Below are 24,043 nucleotides of genomic sequence, written 5' to 3' on the forward strand. Positions count from 1 at the left end.
GGAAGGAGGGGGATGTAGCTGCAGATTTACTCTTTCCATGCCGCTTTACTATATGGTGCCAGTTGTTCCATTAAAAAATGTGCATGGTTGCATGCCAACTTGTGCTGGTGGCATAATAAGTAGGTTGTAATGAGGTCCCAAAAACCTTTAGGCTTCATAGAACAACAAAGGTGTTACACATGGTCTCTGATAGATGGGTAACAATACGGATTTGTACCGCAGGCGATGAACTTCAAATTCTGCCTGTAAAAGGTAAAAGCACGCGTACCAGTCTAGCCTATGGGTCACAGGTACAAAAATCTCAATCAGCTACAAGTTACATAGCCCATAAAAGCCATAAAAGGATAACAATTGTTCCCCAGCATTAGTTTAATAGTAAAATACTCGCACAGATCTCGCAGGGCACAGGGCACCATGCCAAGCTGCTTCATGTCCTTACGTGTCCCTGTAACAGGGAAGAATCGGAGATGTTTAACATTGTATGCCCATTGGCAGTGCTGTAAAATGACTTCATCCCTATGAGAGAAAAAGTAACTCCATAACTCTTACCTAATGTCCTCCAATAAAATGTCAGGAGGCCTAATGCGTCCATCAGCCGTAATCCTATCTCCTCCATGATCACGTCATCCCCTCCCATGGGGGCTGCTCTTCCCTACTGGAAGAAAGAGAATCTGTCATGTGACCCTTGGATAAGTGGCATCTAGGTGGGTGACTGCCGCTTATCATTAACTAATTAATTATAACACACAATTAATGGTTCCACCAAAACATAGGAGGCACCACAAAGGCACCATATTGATGATGTTTTTGGTAGGCCTTGAACCCAGGACTTGAATTGTAAAAACTGAGCCTCCATGCTGTATCTAATATTTTTGACCATCTTTAACCTCATCAGCATGATTAGCACCCTTCAACCGGTAATATAGTCTATACCAGGGTATAGGGTCCCAAACCTGTTGCCAAAAGTTGACATGGATCAGTTGACCTTGGTCCCTACCAGGTCTCCATATCAGTAATACTCTGCTAACGTCACTAAGCATGACCCCAATAAGCAGCGCATTAGCAGAGGAGTGTTGTTGATTTACGGCTTCAGCAGAGTAAAGTCACCCATCCCCCAGCAACTTTCCCCTCCATTATCTACAGATTGCGCCAATCAGATTTAGGACCCCAATCCCACCTAGATAATAGTTTGCTGCTGCTGTAGTGGTTCCAACCAACAACGTGGGAAACAAAAGAATACAAATGTATTTAGCGGTGTTATGGTAAAGGTGCATTCAGAGAAAGGGGGGTGTCACATGCTTGGGAACCCCAATGTATGTCAGTATATTGACTGGAATGTAATAGTAAACATCCATGTTCCTCCCAGCTTTCCCATATTCCAGAACGGCGTAGTCTTCTACACACGATAACAACCTTGGCGACTTTTTTGCTCCACAATTCCGAGTGTTTTTCTGATAACATTTTCATTTCACCTTCGTTCTCTGCAGACATGGAATTACTAATGAGTACACGCTGCGGGGATCTTTTCCACTGTATTATACGCTGCTTCGTAAACAATATGACCCACCATTAACCCTTTGTTGGCTCCCAGCTATATTTAGTACATTAACTCTTCATTACATCACACGCAGGTGACATACGGGCCCCGAGGGCACTTCCCATAATCACTCAGGACATGTAAACTTGCCAAACTGCATAACTCCCCGCCTCTCTCTGCCTGAGGTAAACATGGGCGGACACGTATGTATATATGTATGAATTTGGGTTTATTAATCTACTACTCTGTAAGAGAGGCAGAAGGGAAGACACACAAGATGTCCTCAGGAGGTCCTTTCAGAGAGCTGCAGGATGGCTCCATGTGCCCGCTATGTGTAGGTTACTTCGAGGACCCGGTGACCACGGAGTGTGGGCACAGTTACTGTAGGATGTGCCTGGTGACCCACGCTGGAGGCAAGGAGACTGCTGGGGGTCAGATCATGTGCCCCACATGTGGACGGATGATGGGCTGGAGGGCGGTCACCACTGATGTTCGCCTCGGGGTAACAACGCGCATCGCCAAGAGGCTTAACTTTCAGGCCATGCCACCCAGGAGGAAGAAATCACAGGAGCAGGTGAGAACGCGCCTCTATACAGTCTCGTATTACCAGAGAACAACCGAGTCCTCCCCGGGGGCAGATGAACGATATTTGGTTACAGGAGGCCATTTATGCCACTTGTTCCTGTCAGAATGGAGGATCTATTAGCTTGTAGGAAACAAAGAATAAAGCCTCATACATAAATAGGGCAATTATATAGATAGAGTAGTAATCCGTTACAATGGAGACATGTCTATAGGCAGATGTATACGCGTCTTGAGGTGAACCGTGGTAAAGTAAACCTTTATTCACATAGATGTTTTTCATGTCCGTGCAGGGTTGCCACTTTAGCAAATCTCCAAAATATTGCCTACTATAGGGAAAAGCGCTCAAAATATGGGACAATACTCAAAAATAGTTGCCACAATGGAAGTGTGGTGGCGCAGGATTTCTGGTCACTCTTCCATCTCTGATCCAAAAATTCCCCCATAGATCTCTGTCAGAAAGTCAGGACTGTGCCTCAGGTTTCTTCTGACGCAGGTTTGCACATGGATTTACCTCATGTATTAGCACTTATCCACTATCCGACCATTTTTCGCCAGTGATTCCACAGCGAGGGTCCGTGATGAAGAGGCGTCCATCTTAGAGATAAGGAGGGTTTGTAGCAGATAGCAAAGCACCTCAAAATCCACTACAAATTTTCCATGTGAACATATCCCCTATATTAGGTAGTTGGTATACATATAAATACCATGATCTAACATTGGACCCTCTACAAGACAGGTGGTCCTGTCTGCCATGCCCAGTGGGCCATGGTTTGGATACAGGTTCTGAAAGGCGGGCAAACAATTCTGATAATATCACATATATTTCATTTTATGATGCCAGTAAGGACTATTGGTAGTGGCTGTTCTCCACACGTACCATGTGCATTGTATAGAATACAATGTATAGAATACTGCCATAATAATGAGTCATGTTATACACTGATAGCAGATTCATCACATGGCAGTAATAACAGTGTGTGCGCGGGCAGATAATGTACCCGAGGCTGGAGCTATATATAACAATGGGTGCAACACAAACTTCCTATATGCTAATGTCAGAGGTGCTATATGAAGATGTAACAGCTGCTACAAAGCAAAGAAGGGAGACATAACCCAATGATTTCAACAATATGGCAAATCTCTAAATTCACCAGCACTCTATGCAGGCTTGACTGAGAGTGCATGTGTATTGGGAGGAATAGCTGTAAGATTTGTACAGCAGAAAGCCCTCTTAGAAGGTGGCCATACATGCACTCCGCACCAGATAACCTTGTGCTTGATTTAAATATAAAAAGGAGCGGACTGCTGGATTACTACATTCCCAATCTATTTGTCCTGCTTTGTTTATGGGGTCTAAAGTATATGGCATGATCTCTGTATAAGGGATCATTCAGCCTACAGCTATTCCTTAATACATGCATGCTCTGTTATACACATTTCTATGCCCATTTGCCAATATGAAAAATAAACAACAGCTGCAGTGTAAAGCATGGGGGACGGACAGAAAATCAGGCAATAGAAGAAGATATTTGTCTATGATCTATGGCCAGTTTCAGACCGGACAGCAATCAGGTGGTGACAATTTGTTTTGCAAAAGCAATTGAACTAGTCAAAAAAGATGCAATTCATTACCCCCGGGGGATCTGTAGGCAGCTGTTGATTCTGCCCATCCTTTACCCCAGCAATTTACTGTAAACAGATGCCAATGACACAGAGGATATCAGAGAACCTCCCTTCTGGACAGATATCTGATCTGGAGGCATTGCCCATAGCGATCTCCCTGATCACTGCTGTCACCTATCAAGGGATTTCAGTCGTGTATAAACAACATGTAAATCAGCATTAAAGCTTAATCTAACTAAATTTAGCAGGACCTATGGTATGTATATAAATATGTCACACTTATCCACTGCTTCCCCTTTATCACCATCCCGCCAAGGCCCTTTTTTGATATTGCGTTTTAAATTTTCACTCCCCACATTTAAAAATCTATAATTTTTTTTATTTTTCCATGTAAAGAGCTGTATGAGGGCTTGTTTTTTTTTTTTTTTGCAGAGCAAATTGCAATTTGCAGTGACAGTATTTAAAGGAAACCTACCACTTAGTATGGCAGGGGTAAGCTGTAAGTACCGAGCACCAGCTCAGGGTGAGCTGGTGCCGGTACTTACTTTCGTTAGTGTTAAAACCGCGGTATCGCGGTTTTAACACTTTTTAAACTTTAGGGCAGAAGGGGCTCCGGCGCTGCGCGCGACCGTGCGCGCGCAACATCTCCGCTATTTCCTATGGAGGCGCGCGCACGATCGTGCGCAGGCAGCGCCGAAGTGTCTTCTGCCCTAAAGTTTAAAAAGTGTTAAAACCGCGATACCGCGGTTTTAACACTAACGAAAGTAAGTACCGGCACCAGCTCACCCTGAGCTGGTGCTCGGTACTTACAGCTTACCCCTGCCATACTAAGTGGTAGGTTTCCTTTAAAGGAAATCTACCATCAGGATGAAGGATTGTAAACCAAGCACACTGAAAAATTGATGTGTTCCCCCTCTGCCAGGATATGCTCTTCTTTTAGATTCTCATGCCCTGGTTTTTGCAAAAAAACATCCTGGTGGTAGATGTCCTTTAACATTCCATGCTGTGTACTGGGAAGCAGGAAAAAAATTCCAAAATGTGTTTAAAAAAAACGAATTTGCATTGATTTGATTTTTTATGTTTTTATTTATTTTTATTTTTTTACGGTTTTTCAGACCCCCTAGGTTGTCTGATTGATGCTACCATATACTGCCACATGGGGATTAGGCCGTATATGGGGATTTCACTGATCATGAAATACAATGTGTCACTGTACAGCCTTGGGTCTTACAAAGATATAGTCAAAGTAACAGATTGTCGCTCCCAGATGATGATGCTGGCTTTTTTACCACCGCCAGCAAAGATAGCACTGATCGTCGTCGTTACCGGTGGCACATTGCAGCAAACACCCACCTTATATGGAGAGGGGTCAGCCTGTGACCCCACTCCATACAGCGGCAGCCGACATGTCACATACTAATACGACACACGTCGATAAGGGGTTAAAGGAACATAGATGTTAATGAACCTGTCCTTAAAATATCACATTAGTATGGATCCCACACCCTGCAACCCCAACAATCTGTTTAAAGACACTGCAGCATCCGATCAAGTGTCACAGCTTCTTCATTGCTCACTAAGCACAGCGCCATACATAGTACAGTGGCTGTGCTTGGTACTGCAGCTCATCTCCACTTATGGGACTGAATACAGAACGGAGAACCTCACTTCCACCAGCTTGCCCCACATGCTTCAATACTGATGATCTCTAAGGATAGATTACCAATAATATAATCCTGGAACACTCCATGACTAAGGTGCTTCCTGACATCACCTTGTCCCACTTTTGCTTCCTCCCTAAAAAGACGTTACATTTTTTTTCCTTTTTGCATCGATTCCATTTCCTCTTATTACATTTGCCCTGTTACCGTTTGCTCCTGCATTACTTCCACCTTGTCATCACCTCTTTTGCATCAGAGTTCTGGATCTTGAGACTACATCTCGACATATAATAAAATGCAACAAATACCCGATATAACAACATGTTACTACATCTCCTCGTCCCTTGTGTAGCACAGCACTGCATTTTCCGCACACAGCGGTCCCCCGTGTATTCATCACGCCATGTTATACCCCTGATAGTGTATTACCTAGAGGTAGGATACAGAACTGCTGCGCCCCCTGGTGGTAGCTCCAGTAAATATTCATTTCACTGATCTATTGTCCTGGGGTATACAAGGAAACATTTGGAGCTGTAGATCTATTTGCTCTTTGTGGAACGCGCCTACGTGTGTCCTGACCGCCGGCCTAGGAACGGCCATGATGCAATGTTGTGTTACTGCATACCGTAGATATTGCAACTAGAACTATAACCAGGCACAGTTGTGTCTCGGTCAATGTGCAAAATCTATAATAGGGCCCTATTAACCCTATATTATTAGGGATTGTACAGTAAAAAGACCCAGGGTCCAGGTGTGACTGCTACCACTGCATCCTAGATGTCTCTGTAATAGGAAGAGCAGCTCTGAAGCATAAACTGCTGCTCTAGCAGGTGAATAGACGAGGGTTTTATAAAGACGCTCTATATTTTCCTTATTCCAGATGCTTATTTGTCCTTATCCATGTTTTGGGACAGGCCTATAATAGAGATTTCCGATAGCATATTGACATCACTTGGCAGCGTGAGAGACGGCTCTGTGGTTTTTCACATTGAGTGTTTGTGTACAGTGGGGTGACCACAGATCGGTTCAGGAAGCTCCCGACAGACTACCCTGTGGTTCTCTACTTCAATCTCAGAACAGCGACCTACATTTTTATGCCGTACCTGTCATAAGTTGGCAATTCAGAAATTTTTGGAAATTTTGTGCTTAAAAATAGCCCCTCCAGGGGCAAAACTTGAGTGGGTGCAGAGGGTGCGATCGCACCCGGGCCCAAGAGGTTTAGGGGGCCCTTATGGTGTCACTTTCCCATATGAGAAGACTATTACTATAAACCATACATTATAGTCTGGGGTCTGGCACAGACTTTGCACTGGGGCCCACCAGCTTCTAGTTATGCACTGATCCCTCCGTGTGTTTGTGCAGAGATGCTCAATGTGTTGCCTCGACCACAGACGCACAGATGACAAATAAAGGCTTGTTGTAGACTGATCCTGCAGTCATGCTTTGTTTTCTCTCATCTGTATGGTTATACAGAATTTAAGTCTGAAGTGTATACACAAAACGACAGGGGGGGGGGGGGTTCCAACTTACTTTTTATTAAAAAAAAAAAAAAAAAGATGGAATTGGTACAGTTGTGATGCAGGCACAGAGTATACATCAATTATAGGACAATTCAAGCGGGCCACATAGGGCAAAGATACATAAGGTGGGGAGTGAAATTAAGTCAATACAAAGACGGTTAGTAGAGAGTAATTGCAAGCGTGAGCGATTAGGGTCTTGTTCAGCAAGTCTACCTGATCGGGCATGCTCACATATTGGCTTTGTATAGTAGCCTACACGTCAGACCATGTAAACCAGCAAGATATAACAATGTACAATGTGAAATAACAGAAAAACTAAAAAAAACTGCAAAAACATTTTAAAAAAAGGGAAGAAAATGAGGGAGTTAAGGTGCAGGAAGGTTGTCTCCAATATCGTCCCAAGGAGCCAAGACTTTAACCCCTTAACGCTGAAGCCACTTTTCACCTTCCTGACACGGCCCATTTTTTCAAATCTGCCCTGTGTCACTACAAGTGGTTATAACTTCGGAAAGCTTTAACATATCCAAGTGATTTTAAAATTGTTTTGTTTTCTCGTGACAAATTGTACTTCAGGTTAGTTGAAAAATTTTGGTGTTATGTTTTGCATTTATTAATGAGAAAATCAGATATTTGGTGAAAATTTGGAAAAATTCTTGATTTTCGAACTTCAAAATGTTCTACTTTTTCCATACATAGTCATAACCGCAAAAAAACTTAATAACTAACATGGTTTTTTATGCATACTCTTATTTTTGTAAGATGTTATGGGGCTTTGAACGTTAGGTGCGATTTCTCACATTTTCATAAAAAAACGCAAAATCCTGCTATTGAGGGACCTGCTCAGGTTTCAAATCACTTTGAGAGGCCTAAATAAAAGAAAACCCCATAAATTACCCCATTATAGAAACTACACCCCTCAACGTACGTAAAACAACTTTTATGAAGTTTGTTAACCCTTTAATTGTTTTACAGGGGTTGAAACAAAATCGGATGCAATTTTGAAAGTAAATGCTCTGTGCATGCTCAGTGTGTTACAGCCGGGTCCTTCAGAAGGCAGGACCCGGCAGCCGGAGGAGGATCGCGCAGTCCCGGGCCTGCGATCAAATGCCCCTGACACGCCGCGGTCAGCGCGACCACGGCGTGTCAGGGGTTAACACCCGCGATCGAGGAGACATCTCTGATCGCGGGTGTTAGAGGCAGGTGTCGGTTATAATATATAGCTGACACCTGCAGATTCTGGCACCGGCTCCGTGCCAGAATCTGCATGACGTAATAGTACTGCATTTTGCTGGAACGCATCTCCCGCGATGCAGTACTATTACGTCAAATGTCGGGAAGGGGTTAAGAAGCTGGTCATGTATTCTAGCAGTGGCATGTGCTTTATACGGGCGTAGAGATCTAGCAGGTGGGGGGGCTGTTCTGACACCCTCAATCCGTCCCTGTGAACGAGTTGTCAGACAGCTAAACTCTTTTCCTATCAATGCATTGAGCTGGATGCAGGGGGTCCTTTTCAACTTTTATTAATAGGATCAGTGTAAAACTACAAGAAAATAACAGCATTCAGTACAAGAGACACAGCATATATCAGTACATCACATTCTGTAAGACACATGAATTATATAATAACTCACCGACTGTTCTATGATGAGGAAAACAACAGATAAACTAACTGTCCAAGAGAGAGACATTAGTATATGCAGCTTCTATGGAGCAAGATGGCTGCTGAAGAGGCATGGGGCCAGGCTAGAGAAAGGCATGATGGGAAAGTAAGGAAGCCTAAGTAGGAAAAGGTTAGTCTGACCAGAAACATGAGGCAGAATAAATGAGGCTGCAATACAAGAACCTATCAGCAGGTGGAGCTGCTGGCAAAACCACTTAGATATATGCCTGAGAAGGCATGACAGGGGCACTACGTCTCCAATATAGGAAGATCAATGTCAACTGCAAGAACAGTTTCGTTTGCATTTTTCCTAGTTCTGGGGGTCCCAAGAGGAACACAGCCGGGTCTCTAGTCATGGTAACCCCTAATATCGCTTCTAGGGCTGAACGGGTACCTTCCCAGAAAGGCTGTATGGGCGCACAGTCCAAAAAGATGTGGGAGAGAGTCGCACCTCCAGCAAGTGAGATGAGTTTAGTGTATGTAAGAGTGCTGGGGTGTGATACCAGTTCATCAGGATCTTATACCGATGGTGGACAGGGAGCCCTGAGGGGCATTATTCCATATTATCCTCCACGCCGATGCCGAGAGAGTCCATGCCAACCAATCTTCCCATCTGGACATATATACGTATGTCTGTTGGAGACTGGGTATGAGGGTTGTGAGGTGATTATATAGGTCAGAGATGAGTCCCCTAGAGGCCGAACCCCTGAGACTAATGCGTTCAAATTCTATAAGGGCTGGTACCCCCTGTGACCCCACAATAATGGTAATTGTTAGCGGAGGTAAACCAATCCGAAACCTCTGTCACGGTGAGAAGGCCCCCAGTTATTGGGTGTGTCAGGTCTTGAATTTGGAAATGTGCATCGGTTTTCCAGAATTTTACAAATTCTGACTCAATTCTTTGGGGGTAAGTGCGGCATGTATAAAAATCGGTTGAGGATATTTTTATTGTAAATTGTTCACAAAATTTCTACATTTGTATGTGCATATAATATTTGTAATCTTCATGACTGTTCCATAGTTGTATGGTAAAATATTCCTAAAGATTATCCTTTTTTTCCTAGGAAATCTAGAGATGTTGGTTCTGCTGAATGGAAGATTTTTGCCTTGTGTGGATTTCCAGTCTTCCAGGATGGGAAGTGTCATGTGGAAGCCATCAGTAATTTATGTCTATGTATTTATGTTGTATGTACTGTAGTTTGTTGTTTTTGTAATAATGTTTATAATATTTGTGTGAAATCTCTTTTTTATTGTGATATACTATGTATATAGATAAATAAACCTGAGTTGTCTTCTGCTTTATATGTCTTGGTATATATTGTTTTTATTTCCAGTTATGTGTGCATATGAATACATATATGTGTGAAATGTGTCCACGTGTATAAATATATGCTTGTATTGTGTGCGTGTGTATTAATATACAATTGTGCTGTGGGCAAGTGTATGCAGGTGGTTAATGTGTTCATTATATACATATATGTCAGTGCTTGTGTATAAAATATGTCTGTGCATGTGTATACATATACATCGGCTCCGTGAGAATGTGTGCATGTGTGTGTGTGTAATATACACGTGTAGATATTTATGTCTGTGCTTTGTTCATGTGTATACATGAGTGTTTAATGTGTGCATGTGTATACATATATGTCAGTGCTTGTGTATACATATATGTCAGTGCTTGTGTATACATATATGCCTGTGCATCTTTTTAAATATACATTGGTTCTGTGAGAATGTGTACACATAAAATGTATATACATACATACTGTATATGTCTGTGCATGTGTATACATATATGTGTGTTATGTATGCATGTGTATACTATTCGTGGTAATGTTGTGACTATCAGACTTGTGGGATCACTATTTTCTAGAGTAAAGGTAAATTATAGACTGCTACAAACAAAATCCCCATTCTTGTCCAGGTTCTAACTAAACTAAACTTGTCTCTGACTACCTGGACGAGTCGGAGCTAATCTAAATCCAGTCAACGAAAGAAATATTCTTTAGAGCCACCAGTTATACATGTTCCCTGGTAATAAGTCTTTGCCATTATTAATTAGTATTGTATGGGTTTTATAGTATTACATAACACATAGTGGAGATGTGAAAAAGATCAACGTAGAGAAGTAAGGAGGAGGATAATAGAGGAGATATGATGAGTAAGATATGTGAGAAGAATCATAGCGGAGATGAAAGGAGGAGGGACACTGAGGAGACATGAGGAAGAGAACCATAGTGGAATGTTGAAGAGGATCCTAGTGGAGAGGTGCCGAGGATCCCAGTGGAGAGGTGCCGAGGATCCCAGTGGAGAGGTGCCGAGGATCCCAGTGGAGAGCTGACGGAGATCCCAGTGGAGAGCTGACGGAGATCCCAGTGGAGAGCTGACGGGGATCCCAGTGGAGAGCTGACGGGGATCCCAGTGGAGAGCTGATGGGGATCCCAGAGGAGAACTGACGGGGATCCCAGAGGAGAACTGACGGGGATCCCAGTGGAGAGCTGAGGGGGATCCCAGTGGAGAGCTGAGGGGGATCCCAGTGGAGAGCTGAGGGGGATCCCAGTGGAGAGCTGACGGGGATCCCAGTGGAGAGCTGACGGGGATCCCAGTGGAGAGCTGACGGGGATCCCAGTGGAGAGCTGACGGGGATCCCAGAGGAGAGCTGACGGGGATCCCAGAGGAGAGCTGACGGGGATCCCAGAGGAGAGCTGACGGGGATCCCAGAGGAGAGCTGACGGGGATCCCAGTGGAGAGCTGACAGGGATCCCAGAGGAGAGCTGACAGGGATCCCAGAGGAGAGCTGACGGGGATCCCAGTGGAGAGCTGACGGGGATCCCAGAGGAGAGGTGACGGGGATCCCAGAGGAGAGCTGACGGGGATCCCAGAGGAGAGGTGACGGGGATCCCAGAGGAGAGGTGACGGGGATCCCAGAGGAGAACTAACGGGGATCCCAGTGGAGAACTGACGGGGATCCCAGAGGAGAGCTGACGGAAATCCCAGTGGAGAGCTGACGGGAATCCCAGTGGAGAGCTAACGGGGATCCCAGAGGAGAGCTGACGGAGATCCCAGTGGAGAGCTGACGGAGATCCCAGTGGAGAGCTGACGGAGATCCCAGTGGAGAGCTGACGGAGATCCCAGTGGAGAGCTGACGGGGATCCCAGTGGAGAGCTGACGGGGATCCCAGTGGAGAGCTGACAAGAATCTCAGTGGAGACGCAAGGAAGAGTACCATTGAGGAGATCTTAGAGGGACCATCATGGAGATGTAAAGAGCAGAGGGAATATGAGGATACATATATAGAAGGGGTAGACCGGAGAGGATTCAAGTAGGAGATGTGAGGAGGATCAGTAGAGATGTAAAAAAGGATCATAGTGGAGATGTGAGGAGGTGGACTATTAATGAAATGTGAGGCGAAGGACCATGGCGTAGATGTGACAAGTATAAAATTGAAGATATAACGAGAAGGAGGACAATTGAGTTGTGAGGAGAATGACCATAGCGGGGATGTAAATCGGATCATATTGGATAAGTGTGGGAGTGGGCTTTTAAAGACATGTAAGGATAAGGACCGCGGAGGAGATTGAAGAAGGATAAATGTTTAGGTGTGCGGAGGTACACTGAGGGGATGTGAGAAGGATCATAGTGTGGTACTGAGGAGGAACAAAGTGGAGATGTGAGCTAAAGAACCATAGTGAAGATGTAAGATAAAATGCCATAGTTCATGGTCATGATCAATGAAACTCTAAATATATGGTTGACCCAATAGGATGAGTAATTCTTCATAGCTGTTATCACTGTACTATATACTAGGACATCGCTTAGCATTATTACTCACTGAGTACTGAATACTCAGAGCAGATCAACATTTACTTATCAGCCGGAAACAGTTCCGGTTCATCTACATTTTTCTGGTCTCGGCCTACGAAGGGATTTTCTAACCTGACAGGCGGCCTGAGGAATCAAAACAACCTGCGCTGCGTTATGTAATGTGATTATTGTACAATGAATGATGAATTATTACAGGGTGGATGAGGAGAACAGAGGGCTCCTGTGCACGAACAATACACAGGCCTCATGCCATCTAATAGCTTGTGAGGGGATGAAAGACATGATCTCCTACACTCCCCAAATTTGCTAATTGATCTACTGTATATTACCGTAGTAACCGTAGTACAGTGCGCTGCCGTATGTTACTTTAAACACTTAACTAGTCTATATTTCCCCATACAGTGTGCTGATATATATTACCATATACTGTATATTACTACGGTATACATCAGCATACACTATATACTACATACCGTATATACTCGAGTATAAGCCGAGACCCCTAATTTTACCACCAAAAACATGGAAAACCTATTGACTCGAGTATAAGCCGAGGGTGGGAAATGCATTGACCACAGACCCCCCCAGTATATAGCCAGCAAGCCCCCAAAAGTATATAGCCAGCAAGTCCCCAGTAGTATATAGCCAGCCTGCCCCCAGTAGTATATAGCCAGCCTGCCCCCAGTAGTATACAGCCAGCCCAGCCTGCCCCCAGTAGTATACAGCACTGCCCAGCCTGCCCCCAGTAGTATACAACCAGCCCAGCCTGCCCCCTGTAGTATACAGCCAGCCCTGCCTGCCCCCTGTAGTATACAGCCAGCCCAGCCTGCCCCCTGTATTATACAGCCAGCCCAGCCTGTCCCCAGTAGTATACAGCACTGCCCAGCCTGCCCCCAGTAGTATACAACCAGCCCAGCCTGCCCCCTGTAGTATACAGCCAGTCCAGCCTGCCCCCTGTAGTATACAGCCAGTCCAGCCTGCCCCCTGTAGTATACAGCACAGCCCAGCCTGCCCCCAGTAGTATACAGCCAGCCCAGCCTGCCCCAGTAGTATACAGCCAGCCCAGCCTGCCCCCAGTAGTATACAGCACAGCCCAGCCTGCCCACATGCGCAGCGCTGCTCCCCCGATGTCCGTGCGGCTCGTCTTCTGTCTTCCGCGCCCGTCTTATGTCTTCGGTAACATCCTGCTGGGCACTGCCAAGTTCTTCCCGGCCCGCAGGTGCATAGTATGACACGGCCGCTGCTGATGTCATACTATGCGCTGGCCGGGAGAAAAAACATGGTGGCGCCCAGCAGGATGTTACCGAAGACGGAAGACAGAAGAAGACCCGCGCTGACATCGGGGGAGCCGCGCTGACACCGGGGGAGCAGCGCTGTGCATCGGGGCCACCGAAGGGTGAGCATATAAGGTTTTTTTTTTAAAGTATTTTTTTTCCTAAATTGACTCGTGTATAAGCCGAGTATATACGGTAGATCTTCAGTATGTTCTCTTGTTAGAGGCCAAACTTGAATTCCCAGAAAACGCTTTTAATACAAAAGGAGCGGAAAACCCCTTTAACATACCTGTATAAGACCTCCTAGAAAAGCCATTGCACTACTACCTCTGTTGGCACCTTCAAAGCCATGGCAGTCACACACAGGCTTAGCTATGGGTGTCACACACAATACCTAATGCTCACACCCACGTCAGTTTAGCTATACATTTTTATGAGGAATAACATAGTTTAGTGTCCAGAATTGTTATTCCTTATGAAGCTGTAATGAGGAAGTTGCCTGTGGTAAATCAAACATGGACGAATCTCTGAAACTTCCCTATAGTGTGTACAAAGGAGAAGAGGAAGATACAGTATCTCTCCACAGAGAACGTCACCAGAGACCACAGGAGGCCAAATCCTCACATCTACTGAACGTGCTCTGTGTATTCCAGATATTTTATCTCCGTACCGATGACACAAGCTCTGGCACTGATACCTTAAAGGGCGCCTCTATGTCAGCACCATGTATAGTGTAGATGTTATACTCTGAGCCTTCCTGGTAATAAGGAGTCCACGTCAGTGGTTGCTGATGACTATAAAGCAATATTTACCTCCTTGGTTTATACAGATCATTAGACAAGGAAATTCTGTAATTCCAGAATCATCCAGGTTCTCTGTGGTTGGTATTTGAAGCTGCTGGGCTCTATGCAATAATTTACCGGATCCCCCAACTATAAGGTATTTGTAGGTAGTCAGTAGTGGTTTATGATATAGGTGTTTTTGATGGTAGCCCAGGGCCCAAGCCTTCTAGGGGTCCCATGGCCACCCACACTACCCACCAAATTTTATGAGAAGGACCTTCAGCCATGATCTCCTCATACATCTGTTCCTGCTCTCAAGGGTCATTTCAGGACCTTTGAAGGTCCTGAAATGGTCCTGAACCCACAGATTGAAAGCGGACAAAAGGGACACACCCTCTACTCCCCAATAAGCTTATATGTAGGAAGTGAATCCCAGACTTATAGATGCTGTAATATTCATACAGCTCAGGCCCCATGGAAGTCTTGATCAGGCCCTGTAGGTCGTATTGGTATTTTCCTAAGGAATGAGACATTCTATGGATCCCCAAAGACTCTGGGACCCAGATGCAGCTCTCAACCCTCTGAATGGGAAGTTTATTCACTTATTTTTATGAATTATTCAAAAATTATCCAAAAGTATCTACACATCAGGGACCATCCGTGGGACCAGTGATAGCAGTAACTTTCGTAAATAGGACCTCTCACCAGATTTTACCTACCCTGACTAACAATGCCTGCTGATAAAGGGTTACAAGTCCTTCCTATATCACCTAAAAGTAGCTGACAATGAGGCACTGTACCTTAATTACAGATGTTTTTCTGATATGCAAATTAGCTTTTGTGACTCATCTCTGGTATCTCTGACTCTTCTCTCTCTCTCAGCTTGGCAGTGAGCCACACCCCATTATTCTGACTGACAGCTCTGTGTCTCTTCAAATCACTGCTCTGCCTTCTTCTACTAAGGGACTGTCTGCTAATATTTAAAGGAAACCTACCACTTGTGGCAGGTAGAAGAGGGAACTACGCCGGAGCTTATTTTTGTTAGTGTTTTAAACCACAGTATCGCGGTTTAAAACACTTTTTAAACTTTATGGGCGAAGCTGCTTCGGCGCAGGGAGGTACGCGCTCAGCGCACCATGCGCGCAACCGTGCGCACGGCTCTCTTTCACTTACTATGTAGCCACGCGCACGGTAAGCGCCGAGCGCGTACCTCCCTGCGCCGAGGCATCTTCGCCCATAAAGTTTAAAAAGTGTTTTAAACCACGATACTGCGGTTTAAAACACTAACAGAAAATAAGCTCCGGCACCAGCTCACCCTGACCTGGTGCTCGGTAGTTCCCCCTTATACCTGCCACTTCAAGTGGTAGGTTTCCTTTAACTACAGACATATAAAGTTCTATGTACAAATGGGAAATATTGGGTCAATTGTTTTTTTTTTACACGGTGCCTTGTATTACATTCATGACATGTGACCAGTGACATCATTGCAGGTAAAACTAGAGACCTTAAGGGTGGGTTCACACGTGGCGTTTTGACGCATCCAAAACGCCAAATGTGAACCCACCCTCAGACGTGCCAGAAAGGAAATTATATGATTTAACAGGTCAACTGGGAAAAATCTCCTTTATAGAAAAGATCTGAAGGTGTAATTGCTGCACTGACTACAGATTCCCTTGGAGGATCAGACATACCATCACGTTAGGTGTCACACCCCGTGAATACTTTGTCCCACAGATGTTATTTAGTGATATTTAGCAGCACATACCTCGCTCATCTGTCACACATGACCAGTACATAGTTTGCGTGATCACGTATGAGGTGGGGCAAAGGTATTCATTCCAATTTGTGCTCTTCAGTAGTTGTCGTCAGTTTTTTGTCAGGTTTTTCTGGGTGTAAAGAGGTCTTTGCCATCATGTAGTCAAAACACACATCTGTAAATAATGGAGCCCCTCAGTCCATCAATTGACTCACATGTTGGCTCCTTGTGGGGTCATGGACTAATTGGTTCTGCATTTATGGAGTCCAGTCTAGGGTATGAGCTTATATAGCAATACCGGGGAGCAACATATGTGTAGTTATAGGTTCTGTATTAATTAATAAGGGCTTGTTAGGCGTCGAGGTACTGTATTTACGGGGTCTGATATTGTGTAAATAAATTTGTTTAACTTATTTAGGGGGTCTCACTAATTTAGGGTCTTATGTTAGAGGATCTGGTATGAGTTTTAATGTTTTGTGATTCTGATTTGTGGGTCTGTATCTATCTGGTGGTCTTGTGGGTCTGTATCCTCAAAGGGGGAGTTCGCACGTTGCGTTTTGTCCTGAGTTTGAAACGCATTGCAACAGCTGAGGAGAGGTAATTACATTACTGTTTACATTTGTTAATGCAATGTTAACAAATGCGTTAACACCTTGTTTATCATGGGTTTTGTAAATGCAAATGTTAACAGTAATGTAATTATGCAAATAACTTCTCCCCAGCTGTTGTAATGTGTTTCAAACACTTTGAAAATGCAATGTGTGAATGCGCCCTTTGGGTGATGCCATGTTTTTGGACCATTTTAAAACAAATGCGTTTTTGAATGTTTGCCATGCGTTTGGCTGCTTTGAACCTGTTTATCTTCATTTCTAGAAGTGTAGGCAGCTGTGAAACAGATTAAAGGAAACCTACCATTTGATTTGATGCATTATGAAACATACCTTGAGACTGCTGTAGCTACACTGATGTAGTATCATATCTTGGTTAATCCCTGAGTTGAGTGGTTTTGCTCAAAAAACTATTATAACATTCAGGACCTAGGGAAAGCTGGGTTGCATGATTGCACAAGTTACACGGGGCTGGTATTACAGCTTATAGTACACAAGGGGCTTAGACCAGACAGGACTAATCAACCTGAGCAGGATCACTAATACACAGCAGCTGGGGGATGGTGCAGCAATTGATTTTTTCTGCCTTTAGGCACAACCCAGGGATTACATGATCCTCTGAGCAGTGCATAACTAATGTGCTAGGAAAAGCGCCGAGCCAGCCACAGAAGCCAGACAGCTTCATTATTATAATTTGATTGTTTTATTGGCAAAACTTCTCAGCTCAGGGATTAACCAAGATATGGTCCTGCATCAGTGTAGCTACAGCATTCTCAGGGTATGTTTGGTTCATAATGCATCACATCAAATGGTAGATTTTCTTAAAAACCACACATGGAAAACATTCAAAAATTTTAAAACGGACTGAAAAAGCATGTTTTTAAACGGTCCAAAAACACAACGTGGGGCATCACACTTAGGGCGTTATCACACGATGACATTTGTTGATGCGTTTTTGATGCATTCCAATGTCCTCAGCCTTGATCACATGATGAGGTTACATTGCAGTTTAGCAGATCTAGTGCAAACGCAATGTAACCTCAACATGTGATCAAGGCTGAAGCCTTTGAAATGCATCAAAAAATGTGATGCAATGCATCGTGAGGATTCCCCCCTTAGGCCGGCGCCACACAGGGCGCTTTGTCTGCGCTTGCAAACGCAAACGCAGACAAAGTCGCGCCCACCGGGGCGGGCCTCGGCCCGATCGCATCGGCGTTTCTATGGAAATGCCTGCGATCGGGAACGAGCCGCCGGTGTTTTGCGTTAATTTAACGCGAAACACCGGCGGCTCATTCCCGATCGCAGGCGTAGAAACGCCGATGCGATCGGGCCGAGGCCCGCCCCGGTGGGCGCGACTTTGTTTGCGTTTGCAAGCGCAGACAAAGCGCCCTGTGTGGCGCCGGCCTTAGGGTGTCTGATGTGAAGTCAGTAATTATTAAAGGGCTATTCCTACAAAGACAAGTTTCCTTAAATGTACCCAGGATAACAATAATAATAATAATAATAATTCTTTATTTATATAGCGCACACAGATTACGCAGCGCTGCACAAGCATGTCTAATCAGTCCCTGTCCCCAAGGGGCTCACAATCTAAACAACCTAACAGTATGTTTTGAAGTGTGGGAGGAAACCGGAGTACCGGGAGGAAACCCACGCAAACACGGAGAGAACATACAAACTCTTTGCAGATGTTGACCTGGGTGGGATTCGAACCCAGGACCCCAGTGCTGCAAGGCAGATGTGCTACTCACTCAGCCACCGTGCCGCCCTTCAAAATAACACATTCTCTAATTCACTGTTAACAAAAATGCAGCATTTCACAGATATAAGTCAAACTGATCGCCCTTTCGACGGATTTACAAAATTTTCGGGATTTGCGCCACTGTGACAGGTATCTAACTGGGGATTGTGTCGCACTTGATTGGAATGTGGTGCGCTGGCTTTCATGCGACAGAAATCGGGGGGGGCGATCCGACTGATTCGGAAAGAGCGTGGGATTTAAGATTTGAATTGTGTCGAAAGACAAAGCATTTACATGCACCAGGAAGAAGAAGGTGAACTCCATTGGACCTGAGCGGGGAAGCGACACATGCAGGATATCGGGCGCACGATCTTAGTGTATCCCGGACAATGCACTTTCAGGGATCGACAGGACAAGTAAGTAAATGTGCCCCAATCTGCCTGCTAAGAGAGTCCCCGCCCACACCCTGGAATCTTACACTGAGCTCCCGAGGGAGTGATAGGAGCTAAAACAGCAAAAACACTGAGTTAGCTGGCTGCCAGTCTCCTTTCGAATACAGTTTAAAATAATAACCTTCATCCACAAAGCTCTGAATAATGCTGCACCTTCCTACCTCTCCTCTCTTATTTCAGTCTATCGCCCAACCCGTGCTCTTAGATCCGCCAGTGATCTTAGATTAACCTCTACCCTAGTGCGGACCTCCCACTCGCGTCTCCAAGACTTCTCTAGAGCTGCACCAATTCTATGGAATGCTCTGCCCCGGACTATCAGACTAATACCTAACCTCCAAAGTTTCAAACGTGCTCTTAAAACCCATTTCTTTAGGCAAGCCTATAACACTCATTAACTGCATGAAGTTTTAACTCTTCTACTAACCCGTCCTGTGTCGTCCTCCCATCTGTTATCCAGCAACCAACAGGCACCAGACTTCTCTGCAGTCCCATTCACCCTGGACCTGGTATATATGATGACGGCTGAGTGGTTCAAGCGACAGCAATTCCATTTATTATATTTTGTTCTATTCCCTAAGAAGAATGGCTTGACCATTAAATATTCTTTTACCTCGTGTTACCCCATCATCTTCATAAACCGTAAGCTCTGGCGAGCAGGGACCTCACTCCTGTTGTTCCATACAAATGTTGTGCTCTGTCATGTTATATTATATTTGTATTTGTTTCCTATGATTTGTAAAGCGCTACGTAATATGATGGCGCTATATAAATAAAGATTATTATTATTATTACATTCACACTAACGTATGGGGGACATATATACGGCTGACGTATATACGGCCGATATACGTCCCCCATAGGCAGCAATGGGCGCATGGCGCCCTACGGGAGCGGTACGGTGCAGCACACGTGCGGCACCATACCGCTCCGTACCCGGGAAAAAGATGGGACATGTCCTATCTTTTCCCGTAATACGGCGCCGTGCGCCATAGGTTGCTATGGAGAGGGGCGGGGGTGAGCTGCGCTCACCTCCTCCTCTCCCCGTACACTGCCATTGCCCGCTACGGTACGGTACGGGCGGGCGGGCAACGGCAGTGTGAATATAGCCTAAAATTGTAAAGTAAAGGGTTAAAATAATCCTTATTGTGTAAACATCACAAGGGATTGTGATGTGAGAATTTTCTTTTGTGGGAAAACCCCTTTAAGTGGTCTGGTGTCCTTGTACAGTTAAGGGGTCTGGTGTCCTTGTACAGTTAAGGGGTCTGGTTTATGTCTGTACTGGGGTGGGGTCTGATCTACTGAAATAATTCAAATTCCTTGAATTGTTCCGATAGAAAAATTGCGATGTTGAGACAAGAAAGGGAAGGCCTACTTTTTTAGTTTGTGCCACATAAGATTTGCTGGGGTTGTTTCTGAATTTGTCATCAAAGGTAGGTCAGATATGGTGACAAATGTCTGAGAAGACAATTCTTTGGAGCCGCATTGTAATTTTTGTATTTATAGTAGTTTATGGCTAAATGGGTCATGTGACACTGGTGATAATGGGGTGAGCCCCTCATTAAAACTTGATCACTATCTGTCTGATAGGACAATCGCCCTTTCAATACGAACTGAACAGTCTAGAAGATTGTGAGAAATGTGAAACATCCTCACAGATCTGTACCTGAGGACGTGCAGTGACGGCTCCCGGTCACTAGATGTCGCTGTGTGCAGGGCGCTATCCCGACAGCAGGTGTCGCTGTGTGCAGGCCCCGCGTCTCTATGGTCCATTCCCCCAGAGTCTGATAGTAGTGGGGGAGGAGGGCGCAGGGTGGAGCAGTAACGGGAAGATAAACACAGCAGGAAGGAGAAGAAGAAGAGGGAGCGAGGACGAGCAGATATCAGACCAAAGTCACACTGTGCGGCCGCAGCTCATAGCAAGGTGCGGTATACATGCATCTAGTGTCAGACACGGGCGGGTGCCCCAATATATGCAGGCGGGGGGAGGGCGGGGTCAGCACTGGGTGCATGGGCAGTGCTGGGTGCGGGAACTGTCACAATACACATGTACTAGATATACAATATACACTGTGTGGCCTATGTGTACTGCAGTATATACAAGGGGGGGGGTGTATATATATATATACTGTAATATGTTTGCTATATATTTCTTATATATGTGTATATGTGTGTGTGTGTATATATATATATATATATATATATATATATATATATATAACACGGTAGAGCAGTGGTGTTGGACCAAAAGGAATTAAAACACAATGGGGCTGATTTAGTTGGATAACGTACATTTTTGGCACCTGCCATCAAACATTGTGCCTTTTTGTTAAATTGTGGGCAGGGATAGAGATGGCGCTGGTCTCGGACACATCAGAACAAATGACAAGTAGGAGTCTCCTCTTCCCCCGCTTAAAGCAGGGCTGTAGAATTGTTCTAAAATTTATAATATATATATGGGGGGTGCTTTATAAAAAATAATCGCCATATACTTGCCCCGTTCACTCACAGTGGTGCCGCCTGTCACAACCGGGTATCCGGTTACAGAGGCCACCAGTGCCGTCTCTACTACTGCCAAGGGCCTGCTACAGCGTTAGTTTCAGGCTGTAGCTGGTATGTGGCACTGTACGGGGTAGCACTGCCGGCCTTTGCAAATGAAGACAGTGTATAATGTTATATTATACCTCGTGGGGGAGAGTTTAAGCTATTTATTATAGTTTTAAAGCCCCTCTCCCCCGCCATATATAACATATTTTATATACCTAGAGAACCTCTTTAAGCTTTGGCATTTCCCCTTCTTCAATTTCACTACCCTGTGAATTAGCCGACTGTCGAAAGGAAAAAGAAAGGGCAGGTCCTATTTATGCCCGTCTTTGCATCCTGGGCAGTCCTTTTCAATAGTCATGGGCGTGGTAGCGGAGCTCATCCTCTTCTGCCAGCGGCACATGAAGGAGAGAAGCTCCAGTATAGTGCAGGGAGGAGGAGAAGAGGAGCCAGGAAATGACTGTCTCCTCTGGGGTCTCCGGTATTGTCACTGTCTCCTCTGGGGTCTCCGGTATTGTCACTGTCTCCTCTGGGGTCTCCGGTATTGTCACTGTCTCCTCTGGGGTCTCCGGTATTGTCACTGTCTCCTCTGGGGTCTCCGGTATTGTCACTGTCTCCTCTGGGGTCTCCGGTATTGTCACTGTCTCCTCTGGGGTCTCCGGTATTGTCACTGTCTCCTCTGGGGTCTCCGGTATTGTCACTGTCTCCTCTGGGGTCTCCGGTATTGTCACTGTCTCCTCTGGGGTCTCCGGTATTGTCATTGTCTTTATGAAAAAAAAAAAATATTTAGCACCTACTACATTGAAATAACTGTACAAATGTTCTATATATGTTTTGGGACTCCTTGTATCATGTATCACTATGATGCTTGGAGTCCCATCCTCTGCACTGTACTTGGTCAGCAGCAGTCTGTGATTCAAGGCCCTCCCAGGGTCTTCTCATGGAGCCAAGGTTGGCCCATGTGCCAAAAATTGGACTTTACATTCATGCACAGTATCAGTTATGTATACAAATGCTTTGATAAAGATATTTAGCATCACGTATAGTTGCTTTTTGTGGATATCTGATTGTCTGGAGGTAAAGGTAGGACCTAGAAGGTCCTATTCTGAATCCGCTCCAGTGATATTGGGCCTGCTCTATTCATTTCTAAGGATACATTGATCCGTTATATATTCCCGTGAGGTTGGGCGCTCCCTTTATCAGGTACTTTGTTGATTAATTCTATGATATGGAGCCGAAAAAGTGCATTGTGGGTATTTTCAGTCATAAAGTGTCTAATCTTAGTGAGTTACCATGAGGTGCAGCATAGACATGTCAAGGCTGGGGAGCACAGAGAAATCCACATTTTAAGTGTCCAGGAGGCGGTCCCTTCATCTATATGTTGTGCTTTTTGGCCCCTCCCCTGCGTTGGCGATGTCCTCCTCAATAGAGGGACAATCTTGTCATGTATCAAAAGTGGTATGGACTCTCGTGATAGGGATGTAATATTACCACTGTACAAGGCATTGGTTCGGCCTCACCTGGAATATGCTGTCCAGTTCTGGGCACCGGTCCATAAAAATGATGCCCTGGAGCTGGAGAGGGTTCAACATAGAGCCACAAAAATAATAAGGGGTATGGAGGGTCTTAGTTATGAGGAAAGATTAAAACAACTAGATTTATTTAGTCTGGAAAAGAGACGACTACGAGGGGACATGATTAATTTATTTAAATATATGAATGGTCCATACAAAAAATATGGTGGTAAGTTGTTCCAGATTAGATCAAATCAAAAGACGAGGGGGCACTGTCTCCGTTTGGAGAAAACAAGGTTTAATCACCGGAGGCGACAGGGCTTTTTTACTGTGAGAACTGTCACTCTGTGGAATAGCCTGCCTCAGGCGCTGGTCACAGCAGGGACAGCAGAGAGCTTCAAGAAGGGTCTAGATGCCTTTTTACACCTAAATAACATTGATGGTTATGTTATATAGAATTGTTTCCCCTAAATCCCTTCCTCATCCAATCCCTTCCCTTCCTTGGTTGAACTTGATGGACAAGTGTCTTTTTTCAACCGTAGAAACTATGAAACTATAATGAAAGACGGATTTCTCAGTAAAACGCCTCCCCATCCCCTGCACAGTGGTGTCACTTATCCCTTTAAATGTTGCAGATATGAAGTGCAGGGTGTTGAGATGCAAACTCTTATGACATTCCCCCTCCCCCAGTATATTACAAATCATAAAAGGTGTAAATGACATTGCACAATACACTCATCACCTTCAGTCACGTGACTAGGGGGGATGCTGGGAGTTGTAGTCTCCTTAGGCTGCAGGGTATTATCCGCCCCAAGTCAGTCTTACAGACTTGTCGGCAGCTCAGATGGCGGCTCTGCAGCAGGGAGGCTAATGTGATTAGTGCTCTGCAGCCTCCGGGATGACGTATTATAGCGGTGATGAAAGCACTGGATGCCAGGGCCGGCACTACTCCCTGCAGTATTATA

General features: G+C 44.9%; 1 protein-coding gene and 1 long non-coding RNA gene across 3 annotated transcripts in view; one reads left to right on the plus strand and one right to left on the minus strand.

Moving 5' to 3' along the window:
* Positions 1–20,820, minus strand: LOC140078094 (uncharacterized). Its single transcript, XR_011849893.1, has 3 exons — positions 20,687–20,820; positions 550–655; positions 1–445 (listed from the first exon to the last, which is right to left on the minus strand). It is a non-coding gene; the product is annotated as an uncharacterized lncRNA (long non-coding RNA).
* The window catches only part of FLOT1 (flotillin 1), a 10,410-nt gene continuing 7,151 nt past the window's right edge, over positions 20,785–24,043 (plus strand). For both annotated transcript variants that reach the window (XM_072125938.1, XM_072125939.1), the window contains exon 1: positions 20,785–20,944. The gene's annotated coding sequence lies outside the window, so the exon portion shown is untranslated. The remainder of the gene's footprint in view (positions 20,945–24,043) is intronic.

Source organism: Engystomops pustulosus, chromosome 9 (assembly GCF_040894005.1).
Source record: "Engystomops pustulosus chromosome 9, aEngPut4.maternal, whole genome shotgun sequence".
Lineage (NCBI taxonomy): Eukaryota > Metazoa > Chordata > Amphibia > Anura > Leptodactylidae > Engystomops > Engystomops pustulosus.